Raw genomic sequence first — 15,431 nt, 5'->3', positions numbered from 1 at the left:
ATTTTTGACCATTTTCCACGTAAAGGGGTTTGAAAAATGAATTTCTCCTGGGTAGTAATGACGGCAAAACTGTCAACATTTGTCGTCATGACTCCTCTAAAACTGACAACTTCTGAAGTCTGCACATTCGCAGTTTAACACAGAAATCCAGATATTGCTGTCAGTGATTCTATGCTTCACGAGAGGGTGCACTGTTAATGTCCCCACCCCACCGCACCTCCAGAATGCCATCAATTGGAAATCATTGAACTGGTGAGATCTTCCACTCTTACGTTGTTAATCTCGCTGTACAAACCCTCGAAAGTTATACCTTGTTGAATGAGATGTAATTGGAGTTTGAACAGTGTATTAAGATCAAAATTACTGTGAAACAACTTCAATGGCCCTGAAAGAGTAATTTTATATTTGTTGAATGTCAAATTTCTCCATTGTAAGAAAGTCCACATATTTCAAAAATAAATTTTTGAAGTTTGTAATATTTTACCTTCTACCTTCATCCCTTGTGTATGTCCCAATCATTTACTTTGCTGTCCATAACATTTTAAAAATAAACGTGAAGGAATTCACTGGTTTTTACTTCCTGGTTTGCTATCTGTGAGAATACTTCAAAGTGACTGGCTGCTTACTCTGCTTAATGACATATTTGCTGCTGGACACCTGGAGATCCCCTTGACCTGACGCCAGATTCAAACTGACATTGGGAAAGGGGAAGTCCATCCACAGAGCTCGCTAAATCTTTCTGGGCAGCTTTCTTCGAAGTCAGTGGTGAGCGTCATTTCTTCACCACTGACCACAAATTCCAGCCCATAGTATTTTGAAGAATGGTGCATTCACGATTGATAAAATTTACTGCATCTAGCAGACATGTCTCAGGAAGTTGAGTACTATTCAACAAAAATGTAGTACAATATCTCTGAAATATTTGTTTTATCATTGCTTTTAGTTAGTTCAAAACAAATTTTCCTTCCAAGCTTTCGTTTATTGCTTCGCAAAGCCAACGTGTAAACGTCCATCACCACTTTCTTCAATCATGTGCACACAGGTAGAAGTCAGTTTGGACATTTCTAAATTAGGAAGTACACTTATAACTGTTCAGCTAGATAGGCAATACCATAACCTTTGCATATCTTGAGCAATTATCTAAGAAAAACAGCTTTGCAATATTTAAGTATTTTTAAAAATATAACTTTCCATAAAGTTTATATTTCCATTTATATCTCAGAGCCCATTAAGTCTGAAACATAATTGTACTTTGATATCCTTCTGAACCCAAAAAGTAACTTGTATCAAAAATATAAGCTTTATGAGCCACTGTGAGACTTGACATGAAAAGATTTGTATCATGCATTCTTGCCAATTAAACTTTGATTACTTACATACCCTTTGGCATCATAACCCAGAAACAATGCTAAACTGAACCATTCAGGATTGAATGGAATATAGATGAGGTACTAGTTCAGACTAGCAATTTATTATATAATAAACTTGTTCCACACATATTACTCTTTAAGCAGGATTTGTTTTGCTATGGTTGTGCAATTTACTGTTCTTCTGACTGGCTTGTGGTGGTCAGTTCAAAACATATAATCATTGCCTAAAGACCAATCTAAAAAAAAATGTGGCATTTCAACTGAAACATGGAGCATGATGTCTGTGATGGGAAAAAGCAGCAAAAGATGATTCATGATGGCACAACAAGGCTTGAAGCAACTTGTATCCTGCTCGACAAAGGAAAGAGAACCCAGTGGAAATCAAGGCAAGATCAGCCCTCAGGTCAGTCTGACATCCAATGTCCTTGTGTAGGAAAACATTCCTTATCAATATTAGTCTTTACAATCATGAGAACTCACAACTTGTATTAATTGGAGGTTCATTTCTTACAAGCGTCCAGGAAATGGTCCATGATAACTTGGAGGTCCTTTTCTCTCTGGGCAACAAGGGCACAGATACCAGCAAACAAGTTCTTCAGAGGTCCTAGTTTTAGAATGCGGATGGCAACCCATCGCAGTTCTGATGAAAGGCCACAGACCTGAAATGTTAACTCTGTTGTTACTTCAGATTTCCAGCATCCACAGTATTTTGCTTCCCTTTCTTTGGAGTTCTCTGTGAGTGAATGTATCCAAACTGTGTACTGAAGATGTTTTTATATCAGGTACACAAAAATATTGCAACCATTTGTGGAGAATATTTAAGTTACATTTTGGATTTTAATCTCAACTTCAAGGAACACTTGACTTCCGTTATTGTAACCCGTATGAGCAGTTTTCATCATTTCTTGGAATGACCAGCTTGGATGTCAAGAATTAAAATTCTCCAGGGACCTCACCTGATCCAGAAGATATGCATCTGATCATCCAGCACTGTGTGGCACAGAGCCTGTGGTGTGGCCACAGCTGATACTATCTCTCCTTCCTCAGTGAAAAATGCTGTGAAAAATGGAGACGATGGATCGGAGCAGAGCATGATTTGCAATTGGGTGGATTGCAGAATGGCTGGAGTCAGGCATATTTAAATATTATGGAGTCTTCGTGCGTAGACTGACTTCTATAAAGCTTGTGTATTAACACCAAATCTGTACTAATGCTTTGTCTTTCAACACACCATTAACATATTGTTTGCCTTTGCTCCGTGACCTTTTGGTCAGCTATGTGGCCTGGTCCAATCTAGACCTCCTTTGTTATCTCTTGCCCCACCCTCACCTCACTTGCTTATAACCTGTGACTTTTCTAATATTTGTCAGTTCCGAAGAAGGGTCACTGACCCGAAACGTTAACTCTGCTTCTCTTTTCACAGATGCTGCCAGACCTGCTGAGTGGTTCCAGCATTTCTTGTTTTTATTTCAGATTTCCAGCATCCGCAGTATTTTGCTTTTATCTATAAAGCTTGTGTTTGATTTTTTTTTTTGAAACAGCCCCTGATTTGAAATTGAAACTAAAGGCTTCCAGATTCTGGGGACTCAAACCCAGGTTAGACAAACAAACAGTCCTGTGATTGAGAAAACAGTTGTTTTTCTTTACCAAGGGCATGTGAATGGGAGCTTGAGTTTCAGTTTGGCTAGAAGGCTTTTGGAGAGTTGTGACGAACTCTGCAGTGGATGGATGTGAAAAATCAGCCAGTTATTGTTTAAAGAGACAGTCTGAGAGCTGCAGGTTTTGGAGCTTCTAGAAAGGCTGCTTGGAATAGAATCAGATAACAAAGTAGCTAGTGGAAGCAGTTTGACTGCAGGCAAAGAAGTCTAGACTGAGGGCTGAACATTGATGAATGAATTATGACAGTTGTCTTTGGTGACTGAAAGTTTTCCAGGGTACCACACCATCAGGACAGTGGTGGGCAAGGCCAAGGTTGTTCAAGAGGTGACAAGACTGAACTGTTAAAGGGCAGGTTGCATTGCTCGCTATCGACGGGATTTCATTACTTCCGTATCTGCATCCTGGAGGACAGAACTGGAAAACTACTTGAGGAAGATTCTGATTTTGTTGTATGTGGGACTGTCGGATGCTATCTTGCTGATAAGCCTGTTCAGAGGATTTGTAAGGACTACCTTTGTTGCATCTGCTAATTAACACGTAACCTTTAAGATATATATATGTATAGACTGTGACTTAACTGTTAGTTCATCTTTAATTTATGTTGGTTTTGGTTTGAATGTTAAAGTAAAATTTATAAAAGTGATACCTTTTCTGTTTGGTTTTTGGTTTCCTAAATTGGGGTCAGTCAGTGGATTTGATTCTTTTGGTTTGTGGTGGTCTCCATGGGGATCATAATTATAATGAGCTCCTAACCCATAATGGGACCTCACCAAAGGGGCAGGACATTATGTTAAAATTTAAAGGACTACATCCACTGAATGAAACTATTTTACAATTTCTTTTACTTTCCGGGGAAGAAAAATGCCCGTATTATAATAGGGCCACCCAAAATAAACATGGAGGCAAGAAATATTTGTAAGCAAGAGCTTCAGTTGTGAAGAAGTTGGATATGGGTTTGTTTACTGGCAAAGCAGAGGTGCTGCGACATGCATTGGGTGCAAGGTGAGTTGCCCTATTTGACACTCCAGGGTATTCTCCAAGTGGGCAACAGTGCAGCAAACCCACAGGAGGTCCAATGGTTTTCACAATCCACAAGACAATGGAACAGATACAGAAGGTATCCCTGAAAAAGCTGCCATGGTAAACTACCCAACAGTACCTATAACAGATACACGGCACAAGTATGCATGCCAGTAAGTGCTCTTCGTCAGGGAGAGCACAGCGAGAACAGTGCGGAAGGTCCGAGAGCACAGTGGGGATAAAGCAGCAGCAGCAGAGAGAGAGAGAGTGCACTGTGAGAGGAAACCAAGAAAAAAAAATTAAGGAGTGATGTCAGAGATAAACGGGTAAATGATTGGTTGGTGAGCGTTTCACTTTCTCTCTCTCTAAACCAGGGCAGTTTTTTTCAAATTAGCAGTCAGGAAATGAATAATCTCAATCAGGTTGAGTATAACAGTAAGTAAATTAATAAGAGTAGTAGCACAGAGCAGGTCTGCAGGTATTAATCAAAATTAATAGTTTAAACAAGGTACCAAATTAATTCTAAAAGAGGGAATAGAGTTTGCAGCTGTGACCTGTTGCTGCTTCAGCTTGAGCTCAGAATTTCAGAGCTTGAGGGGCAGCTGGAGTCACTGCAAAGTATCAGGGAGTAGGAGAAATTCCTGGATCGTACTTTCCATTAGGAGGTCACCCCACAGACCCCACAGTTCAGGATATGATGTGGTGGCCATCCGGAAAGCTAGGAAGAGGCAGGAGTTGCAGGTGTCTTTGGGGTATGTGCCACTCTCAAACAGGTACTCAGCATTGGAGACTGCTGGGGGTGGTGATGCCCTGAAGGAGTGCAATCCAGACCATGATACCAATAGGCAAGGAACTGTACAGGAGGGAGCAGCAAAGTGGAGGAATGCAATTGTTATAGGAGATTCCATAGTTAGGGAGACAGACAGGCATTTCTGTAACTGTCATTGTCCCGCATGCTGTGTTGACTCCCTGGTGACAGGATAAATGACATCATGGAGAGGGTGCAGGATATTCTGCGGGGGGAAGGGAATGAGCCAGATGTTGTGGTACACAATGGTACCAATGACATAGCAAGGGCAGGTATTGAGAGCCTATGGTCAGATTTTCAGGACCTAGGGAGGAAGCTAAAGAGTAGCACTTTGAAGGCAGTAATCTCTGGATTAGATTAGAGATACAGCACTGAAACAGGCCCTTCGGCCCACCGAGTCTGTGCCGAACATCAACCACCCATTTATACTAATCCTACACTAATCCCATATTCCTATCAAACATCCCCACCTGTCTCTATATTTCCCTACCACCTACCTATACTAGTGACAATTTATAATGGCCAATTTACCTATCAACCTGCAAGTCTTTTGGCTTGTGGGAGGAAACCGGAGCACCCGGAGAAAACCCACGCAGACACAGGGAGAACTTGCAAACTCCACACAGGCAGTACCCGGAATCGAACCCGGGTCCCTGGAGCTGTGAGGCTGCGGTGCTAACCACTGCGCCACTGTGCCGCCACTCCCAGTGCCACGTGCTAACGAGAGTAGAAACAGGAATTTAGGGAGGATCAATGCGTGGCTTGAAGCATGGTGCAGGGGGGAGGGCTTCAGATTCTTGGGGCATTGGGACCATAGGGCAGGAGGCACCTATTCAAAAGGAACGGGTTGCACCTCAATGGGACGGGACCAATGTCCTCGCGGGAAGGTTCACTAGTGTGGTTGGGGAGGGTTTAAACTAAATTGGCACGGGGATTGGCACGAGCATATAGAAGTAGAAAAGAGGAATAAGGTGTATAATGTGAGAGTGTTGGTGAGTACTAGAGAAGGGAGTAGTTCCATATTAGATAGGAGCAGACTGAGAAAGGCTACAAGGAATGCAAAGACAGGATTACAATGCATGTATGTAAATGCAAAAAGTGTTGTTAATAAGGTTGGTGAGCTACAAGCACAAATAGCAGCATGAAAATATGATGTAGCAGCAATAACGGAAACGTGGCTTAAAAATGGTGAGGGGTGGGTGCTTAATATACAAGAATATAAAGTGTTCAGAAAAGATAAGAGAAAGAAAAAACAGAGGTGGGGTGGCAGTACTGATTAGTGAAGACACTGGATCGTTGGAAAGAGGGGATGTCCTTGAGGGGCCAAGGACAGAATCCATTTGGTTAGAGTTGAGAAGCAAAAAGGTTATGATCATGCTACTAGGAATATTCTATAGGCCTCCAAATAGTGAGAGATAGAGAAGCAAATCTGCAGGGAAATCACAGAAATGTGCAAGAACTATAGAGTGGGGATTTTAATTACCCAAATATAAATTAGGATAACTTTAGAGTAAAGGGAAAGGAGGGAGATGAATTTCTGGATTGTGTTCAAGAGAACTTCCTTGATCAGTATGTTCTCAGCCCAACTAGAAAGAAGGCATTGCTGGATCTGGTGCTGGGAAATGAGGTGGGCCAATTGGACCAAGTGTGTGTTGGGTAAGAGTGATCAGCGTATCATAAAGTTTAGACTCATACTGCAGAAAAGCAAGAAATGATATAAGGTAGAACAGCTAGATTGGAAGAGGGCTAATTTCAATGCTATGAGAAGAGATCTAAGCAGGATAAAGTGGAACCAAAGACTGACAGGCAAAACTGTAACTGAACAATGGATTATCTTTAAGGAAAATATGCTTCAGGTACAGGCTAGTTATGTTGCAAAATGGGCAAAATGTAGACGAACCAAAAACAGGGCTCATTGGATGATGAGGGAAATAGAGATTATAATGAAACAGAAAAAGTTGCATGAGACATTCCAGGTGAAATCTTCAAGTGAGAACCAGGCCAAATACAAAAAGTTGAGAGGGGAGGTGAAAAGGAATACAAGACTGCAAAGAGAGAATATGAGAATAGAATGGCAGTCAACATAAAAGGGAACCCAAAAATCTTCTACCGGCATGTAAATAGCAAGCAGGTAGGAAGAGATGGAGTGTGGCCAACGAAGGACAAAGAGGGTAATATATGCTGAGAGGCACAGGGAAAGGCTAGAATACTTAATGAGTACTTTGTATCAGTGTTTACTAAGGAAGAGGATTCTGACAAATTATCAGTCAAAGCAGAGTAGAGGCAATAGATGTGGTGAAAATCGAGAGGGAGGAGGTACTGGAAAGGCTGGCTATGCTTGGGTAGATAAGGCACCTGGTCCGGATGGCTTGCAACCCAGGTTGTTAAAGGAAGTGGGGGTGGGGATAGCAGAAGGGCTTGCCATAATCTTCCAATCTTCTCTAGATATGGGGGAGGTGCCAGAGGATTGGAGAGTGGCAAATGTGACACCCTCATTCAGGAAAGGGTGTAAGAACAGGCCTAGCAGGCCAGTTAGTTTAACATCAGTGGTGGACAAGATTTTAGAAACAATAATCAGGGGGAAAAAAATCAACAGGCACTTGGAGAGGTTTGAGTTAATTAACTGGATAGATAAAAATTGAGAAGGGAGAAGTACTAAAAAGGTTGGCCATGCTTAGGGTAGATAAGTCATCTGGTCCAGATGGCTTACATCTCAGGTTGCTGAAGGAAGTGGGGATGGAGAAAGTGGAAGGGCTTGCCATAACTTTCCAATCTTCCCTGGATACAGGGGAAACACCAGAGCATTGGAGAGTGGCAAATGTGATGACCTTATATAAGAAAGGGAGTAGGACAGTAGGAAAGTCCTAGCAACTACAGGCCATTTAGTTTAAAATCAGTGGCGGGTAAAGTTTTAGAAACTATAATCAGGGAAAATATCAACAGACACATAGAAGCTTCAAGTTAATTAGGGATAGCTGGCATGGATTTGTAAAAGGCAGATTTAATTTTTTGATGAAGTAACAGAAGGTTGATGAAAGGAATGCAGTGGATGTTGTTTATATGGATTTTAAGAAAGTATTTGAGAAGATACCACATAAAAGGCTGCTTAAGTAAACTGAAGCTCTTGGAATAGGTGGATCAGTGTCCAATTGGATAAAAAAAAATTAGCATAAGGACAGAAAAATTCGAGTCGTAGTAAATAGTTGCTTTTCAGACTGGAGGATGGTAACAGTGGTGTTCTACAAGGGTCAGTGCTGAGACCACTGCTTTTAGCTATATATAAATGACTTGGATCTTGGAAATAGAGTAGAATCTCAAAATTCATTGATGACACCAAACTTGGAGCTGCGGCAAACAGTGAGGATGGTGTGAACCGCCTGCAACAGGACATAGATAGGCTAGCAGCGTGGGCAGAGAGGTGGTAAATGGAATTTAATACTGACAAGTGTGATGTGATGCATTTTGGCAGAAGGAATAGGGAGAGGCAATATATACTTACTGGCACAGTTCTAAAGACTGTACAGGAACAGAGGGACCTGGGGGTGCATGTCCATCGATTCTTTGAAGTTAACAGGACATATTGAAAGTGGTTAGTTAAAGCATATGGGATCTCGAGCTTCATAAATAGATGCATTGAGTACAAAAGCAGGGAAGTTATCAAGAACCTTTATAAAGCTCTGGTTAGGCCCCAACTGGAGAATTACATCCAGTTCTCAACACCACACTTCAGGAAGGATGTGAGGGTCCTTGAGAGGGTACAGAGGAGATTTACCAGAATGGTTCCAGGGATGGAGGATTTTAGTTAAAAGGTTAGGTTGGAAAAGCTGGGTTTGTTCTCCTTAGAACAAAGGAGATTGAGGGGCGATTTAATAGACGTATACAAGATTATGACATGTTTAGATAAGTTAGACAAGGAAAAGCTGTTCCCATTAACATGATACAAGGACTAGGGAACAAAGATTGAAGGTTTTTGGCAAAAGATGCGGAGGGAATATGGGGAAGCATTTTATTTTATGCAGCAGGTGCTAATGACCTGGAACTTGCTCCACACAAGGGTGGTGGAAGTGGAGATGATCAATGACTTCAAGAGGAAATTGGATGGTTACCTGAGAAAAATAGACTTGCAGGGCTATGGGGATCGAGCCGGGAAGTTGGACTGACAGCATAGCTCCCTGGAGAGCCAGCATGGACTCAATGGGCTGAATGGCCTCCTTCTGTGCTGTAAATGACTCAAAGGTTAGCCAGCATGGATTTGTAAAAGGCAGGTCATGCTTGACTAATCTAATTGAATTTTTTGATGAAGTAACAGAGAAGGTTGATGAAGGCAATGCGATGGATGTTGTCTATATGGATTTTAAAAAGGTGTTTGATAAAGTACCACATACAAGGCTGGTTAACAAAATTGAGATTCATGGAATAGAAATGTCAGTGTCCAACTGGATAAAAAATTGGCTCAAGGACAGAAAACAGCAAGTCGTGGTAAATGGTCATTTTTCAGACTGGAGGATGGTATACAGTGGTGTTCCCCAATGGTCAGTGCTGGGATCACTGCTTTTTTTGCTATGTATAAATGACTTGGATCTTGGAATACAGAGTAGAATTTCAAAATTTGCCAACAATGCCAAACTTGGAGGATTGGTGAACAGTGAAGATGATACGAACCGCCTGCAACAGGACATAGATAGACGATTGGAATGGGCCGACAAGTGGTAGATGAATTTAATACAGACAAGTGTGAGGTGATGCAGTTTGGCAGAAGGGATAGGGTGAGGCAATATAGACTTGATGCAGTTCTAAAGAGTCTGCAGGAACAGAGAGACCTGGAGGTGCATGTGCACAGATCTTTGAAGGTGGCAGGACATATTGAAAGAATGGTTAGCAAAATGTATGGAATCTTTGGCTTCATAAATAGAGACATTGAGTACAAAAGTGGGAAGATATGCTGAACTTTTATAAAGCTCTGGTTAGGCCCCAACTAGTGTATTGGGTCCAGTTCTGGTCACCACACTTTAGGAAGGGTGTAACAGTCCTTGAGAGTGCTGAGTGGCTCTAGGGATGGGGATTTTAGTTACAAGGTTAGATTGGAAAAGCTGGGGCTGTTCTCCTTAGAGCAAAGAAGATTGAGGGGAGATTTGACAGAGGTGGACAGGATTATGACAGGCTTAGATAAGTTAGACAAGGAAAAACTGTTCTCATTAACTGATGGTACAAGGACTAGGGGACAGAGATTGAAGGTTTTGGGCAAGAGATGCAGAGGGAATGTGAGCAAGAACTTTTTTTACTCATCCAGCGGTAATGACCTGGAAATCGCTGCCCACGAGGGTGGTGGAAGCAGAGATATTCAATTATTTCAAAAGGAAATTGGGTGGGTGCTTGCAGGAAATAAACTTGCAAGGCTAGGGGGATAGAGCAGGAGAGTGCAACTGATCGGATTGCTCCTTGGAGAGGCGGCATGGACCCAATGGGCCAGATGGCCTCCTTCTATACTGTATGACTCTATGACTCAACCCATGGCCCGTATGAAGTCCCCATACAATCTAATAGTTCCTTCCTTTCTTATCCTGGATACTCATACTCCAGCAGGAAACGCATTCAAGCGGCAACTTACAATTCAAATTGAGACAAGTATTCACAGCACCACCTAGCTGCACAATGCATGCTATTTAGCCACAAGATAGGTTGCAAATTATGCATACACCTGTGACTGCAGATGTGCTTTTCCAACTTAAAAAATCCAAAGATCAACTCAATGGCTGCATAACAAGATAGCACAGAATAGAAAAGCACATACCCAAACTAGAAGCAGGCGCAGGAATTACAAGACTTACATTCCTTTGGAGCAATTCCTTAATTACGCATTAAGCCCAATAGGAAAATCATGGCCAGTGGGAATTCAGCAGGAGTTGGGTAGGCTCATGTACCAGCAAATTTCCTACTGCATGGATCACACCAGCAGGAATGATCCTACAGCTCAGAACATTTTGCCCAGAAGGAGGGTACAGAGAAACAACAACAAGATGGGCAAAATTACAAATCCAGTTAGAGTATCTGCTTTTATAATCGTTGGAAACTTTTTGTGGTTCGGAGGGTTACTTGCAAATGTTGTAAGGAAAGTTGACCTTCTATCAAGACTGATAATCAATGTTCCCACTAAGTTGTGCTCATGTGCAGCCACCCAAAAGCTACCTCGCAGGCTGCTCACAAATTGTCCCTTTTAAGGTACTGCACATGCAACAGCAGCCATGCAAATAAGTTTTAAGGTACAGCGCATTGAAATAAACAGGCAGCGTACAACAAAAACAATTTAGAGGGGACTTTGCTGATAATGCTTTTGTACTTGACTGAATGTGAATGCTTAGAGGTAAATGAAACGACAAAGGTTTGTAATTAAATGCCAAGGAAGTATATTACCCTGGGGACATTAGAAGATGTTACATTAAAAATGAACAAATGGTTCTGTCACTATACCCATTACTCAAGCCAGCATTAGATTCATATTTACAAACTCAGTGTACAAATCACATCAGAATATAATAATTCACACCATTCTTTGAAGGGTGTGATATAGGCCATGCTAGTCTAATGTACACTATGTCGCTCCTCCATGGTAACAAACCATAGAACAGGCAAATGGGATAAATTTTCCTTCCTCCAAGGTTTTAGTATTTTAAGCCCTAAAATATTTACATTCATCAAGGAATTGCTGATGTACAAATTAACATGATTCTCTTCTTCAAAAGCAAAATTCTCCCTGAATAAATTAAGGAGCCCAAGCAAAACTGGAGTCAATGTGAATCAGGGGGAAAACTCTCCGCTGGTTGGAATCATACTTAGCACAAAGGAAGATGGTTGTGGTTGTTGAAGGTCAATCATCTCAGTCCCAGAACATCACTGCAGGAGTTCCTCAGGGTAGTGTCCCAGGCTCAACCATCTTCAGCTGCTTCACCAATGACCTTCCCTCCATCATAATGTCAGAAGTGGGGATGTTCCCTGATGATTGCACAATGTTCAGCACCATTTGCGACTTCTCAGATACAGAAGCAGTCCATGTCCATATGCAGCAAGACCTGGGCGACATCCAGTCTTGGGCTGATAAGTGGCAAGTAACATTAGCACCACACAAGTGCCAGGCAATGACCAGCTCAACAAGCGAGAATCTAACCATCTGCCCTTGACGTTCAATGGCATTACCATCACTGAATCCCCCACTATCAACATCCTGAGGGTCACCATTGACCAGAAACTAAAGTGAACCTGTCACATGAATGCTGTGGCTACAAGAGCAGGTCAGAGGCTGGGAATTCTGTGGTGAGTAACTCACCTCCTGACTTCCCCCAATGCCCAGCTACCATCTACAAGGCATAAGTCAAGAGTGTGATGGAATACTCTCCACTTGCCTGGATGGATGCAGCTCCAACATGACTCAAGAAGCTCGACACCATCCAGGACAAAGCAGCCCACTTAATTGGCACCCCATCCATCACCTTCAACATTCACTCCCTTCACCAATGCCCAGTGCAGCAGTGTATACCACATTCAAGATGCACTGCAGCAAAGCACCAGAGCTCCTTCAATAGCACCTTTCAAACCCGCAACTTCTATCACCTAGAAGGACAAGGGCAGCAGTTGCATGGGAACACCACCACCTGCAAGTTCCCCTCCAAGCACACACCGTCCTGACTTGGAACTATATCGCCGTTCTTTCACTGTCGCTGGGTCAAAATCCTGGAACTCCTTTCCTGACAGTATTGTAGGTCTACCTACACCCCAAGACTGCAGTGGTTCACCTTCTCAAGGGCAATTAGGGATGGGCAATAAATGCTGGCTTAGCCAGCGACGCCCATATCCCCCGAACGAATTTTAAAAATGCTGCCTCACCTGCTGAGTATTTACAGCATTTTCTGCGTTTATTTCCGATTCTCCTCTTCTTTTCATCACCAACTCCACCAAAACAAGAATAATGACAGAGATACCAAAAATGCTGAAAATATACAGGAGGTCTGTCAGAATTCCAAGGGAGAAAAGATGGCCTGCCTATGCAAACTTGGTGCAGGAATAAGTTTAACCAAGACCAGCGAGCTGCAGGCACCTGCCAGGCTTCTCCAGCTAGCTCATCAGCCAAGGGGATTTCCATTACAGCCTGTAAAGGCTGAGCAGGAGCTGGCACCAGTCTTCAGCACTGTAGAGGAGTCAGGAAAAGCACTCCTGCACCTCTTGGTCCCACGTTCAGGTGAGTAGTTTTTCTCTTTGATGGCAGTCTCCAGTGGTCCCTTTCAGGATTGCTAATTAGGTCACATGTCGACTGTGGTTTCCTGCCTTGCATTCAGGGTGACTCAGTTTTGTGACTGGGTCCTCAAACAGTTCTTAGGCGTTCTATTTGTAAAGTGCTGAACACCTGTTTCAGGTGCAGGCCCTTGATGTCTCCTTTTCTACCTTTACCAGTATGGTGGGTGGTGCACTTCCATCCCCTAATGAGATCGTGTGCTGCATCTACTGCATTGGATGCTTAGGGTCCTGTTTTCACCTGAACAACAGGTGCAATGCCATCAGAATTCTAGGTCGATGAGTTAATGCCTTGGGTATCATTCAAAATAATAGATATGCTCTCTATAGATCCTGAAGATCTGCTGGTAATTCCAGCATCTTCTGTTTTCATTTCAGATTTGCGGCTTTCTCTTTTCATCTCTGGGATCATCAAAGAACCTGGATGCACTTTCATGCTGGACGCTGACAAATCTGATGACTTTATTCTCTTTCCTGCAACTCAACTAAAGAAGATGTAAACACTTTACAATAATTTTTTAAGAACTGTATACTTTTGTTTATAAATGCAAGTTGTTGTTGTTTGCTGTGGTGTCACTAGACAGTAAGATGCACAGAAGGAGAACCCTTAGATGGTACACAGACCACACCTGCATGTCATTAACTTTCTGTGGCTCCTTTGCGTCTACATGGAACAACATAAACATTACCCTGTTCATTTTATTTCTCCCATTTTATCCGGTCCTTGGAGCAGAATGCTGTATACTTCATGCTCAGCAACACTCAGAGAAGGGGAGAAATGAAAGGTAACTCTCGATTCAAGTGAGAAGAGAGGGAGGCCAAAAGACTAATCTAGAGACAAGTGAGAGAGAACTTGACATCACAATGAATGTGGAAAAGACCATATAGCAAACATCAGAGCAGTTCCACTCACTGCCTGTATTCCATCTTAAGAAAATAAGTTAAATCTTGAAAGGTTTTTATCCAATTTTGCAAGATGACAAGTAGTTCAGCAAAAACAATTAAATGCGTGAGTCTCAGTAAAGTTTCATTAGTGGCCACTAATGTAGTACTGAAATACATGTGCTTCCCTGTCAACTCATTTTAAACACTGCTTTCCATAAAGTTCTCAAGCTCCATATCGTATTCCAAGCAAATGGGCACACAAGTAAATTGCTCTCAGATCTCTGCTGCGAATGCACATAGATAGCTGTCCAAGCACTGCACAGAATCATTCCAGCACTACAGTGGCTTGAACATTCCTACAGCCTTTCACTCTAAGGTGTATCAATTTGAATACACTCGATTCCCTACTTCTATTTACTTTCTCTGTCTCTTGGTGCTCTGTTTTTCTCTGACTTGTACTTGACTGCTTTGGCTGTAAAATTCAACACTGAATTGTTTTTATTGATTGCTGCCCTGACTCCTGTTGAGTCCATTGAGGCTTCTTTCAACTTCATCCTTAGCGATTTCAAAAGCATAGAGCAAATGTGGCTAATTGTCCTTCCTACATGCAGTGCCATGTACCTATCTGTATTAAGTTTCATCTGTCCATTACCTGTCTTGACACATCCACGGTCTCTTTGCAACCTCCCCCCGACCCCAGTTTTAAATCTACTGAACTTTGTTTTTTTTAACATCTTTATTGAAATATCCACTTACTGTGATTAAAAATTACCAAGGTGTTCCTTTCATTGCCTTTCATGGTGTTTTTTTAAACCTCTATCTACCACTGAATTCCAAATAAATAAACAAGTTCACAGTGTCTTTTTGAAATTATAGAAGAAAAACTTGCATTTATATAGTGCCTTTCAAACCTCAGCACATCCCAAAGCAATTACAGCCAAAAAAGTACTTTTGAAATGTAGTCACTGCTGGAATGCTGGAAACACAGAAGCCACTATTAAGCACACAACAACAGTGTGATAATGACCAGCTAATATGTTTTTTTGCTGCTGGTTAAGGAATAAATATTGTGCAGGACACTGCAGATAACTCCCAGCTCTTCTTCAAAATTGTGCTATGGGTTTTTTCCATCCACCTGAGAAGGCAGACAGTTTAACATCTCATCTCATCTGAAAGATGGCACCTCCAACAGTGCAGCAGTCCCTCAGTAGGAGTCAGCCTAGATTTCATGCTGAAGTTCCTGCAATGGAAACTGAACCCACAACCTTCTGATTCAGAAGCAAAAGTGTTACCAACTATGTCATAACTGGCATCTTGTGCTGTACCTGCGATTTAAAATTAGCTTTGCATCTGTCATTGAATTATATAAATAATTATTTTGCCCTGGCATGGAATATAACAAAGTA

General features: G+C 42.0%; 1 protein-coding gene across 3 annotated transcripts in view; it reads right to left on the bottom strand.

Annotated features, from left to right (window-relative positions):
• immp2l (inner mitochondrial membrane peptidase subunit 2) overlaps positions 1 to 15,431 on the bottom strand; it is a 737,403-nt gene that overhangs the window by 499,004 nt on the left and 222,968 nt on the right. The window lies entirely within an intron of this gene.

Source organism: Heterodontus francisci, chromosome 18 (genome assembly GCF_036365525.1).
Source record: "Heterodontus francisci isolate sHetFra1 chromosome 18, sHetFra1.hap1, whole genome shotgun sequence".
Classification (NCBI taxonomy): domain Eukaryota; kingdom Metazoa; phylum Chordata; class Chondrichthyes; order Heterodontiformes; family Heterodontidae; genus Heterodontus; species Heterodontus francisci.
The sequence above is the reverse complement of the archived record's forward strand: the minus strand, read 5'-3'. Positions and strand labels throughout refer to the sequence as shown.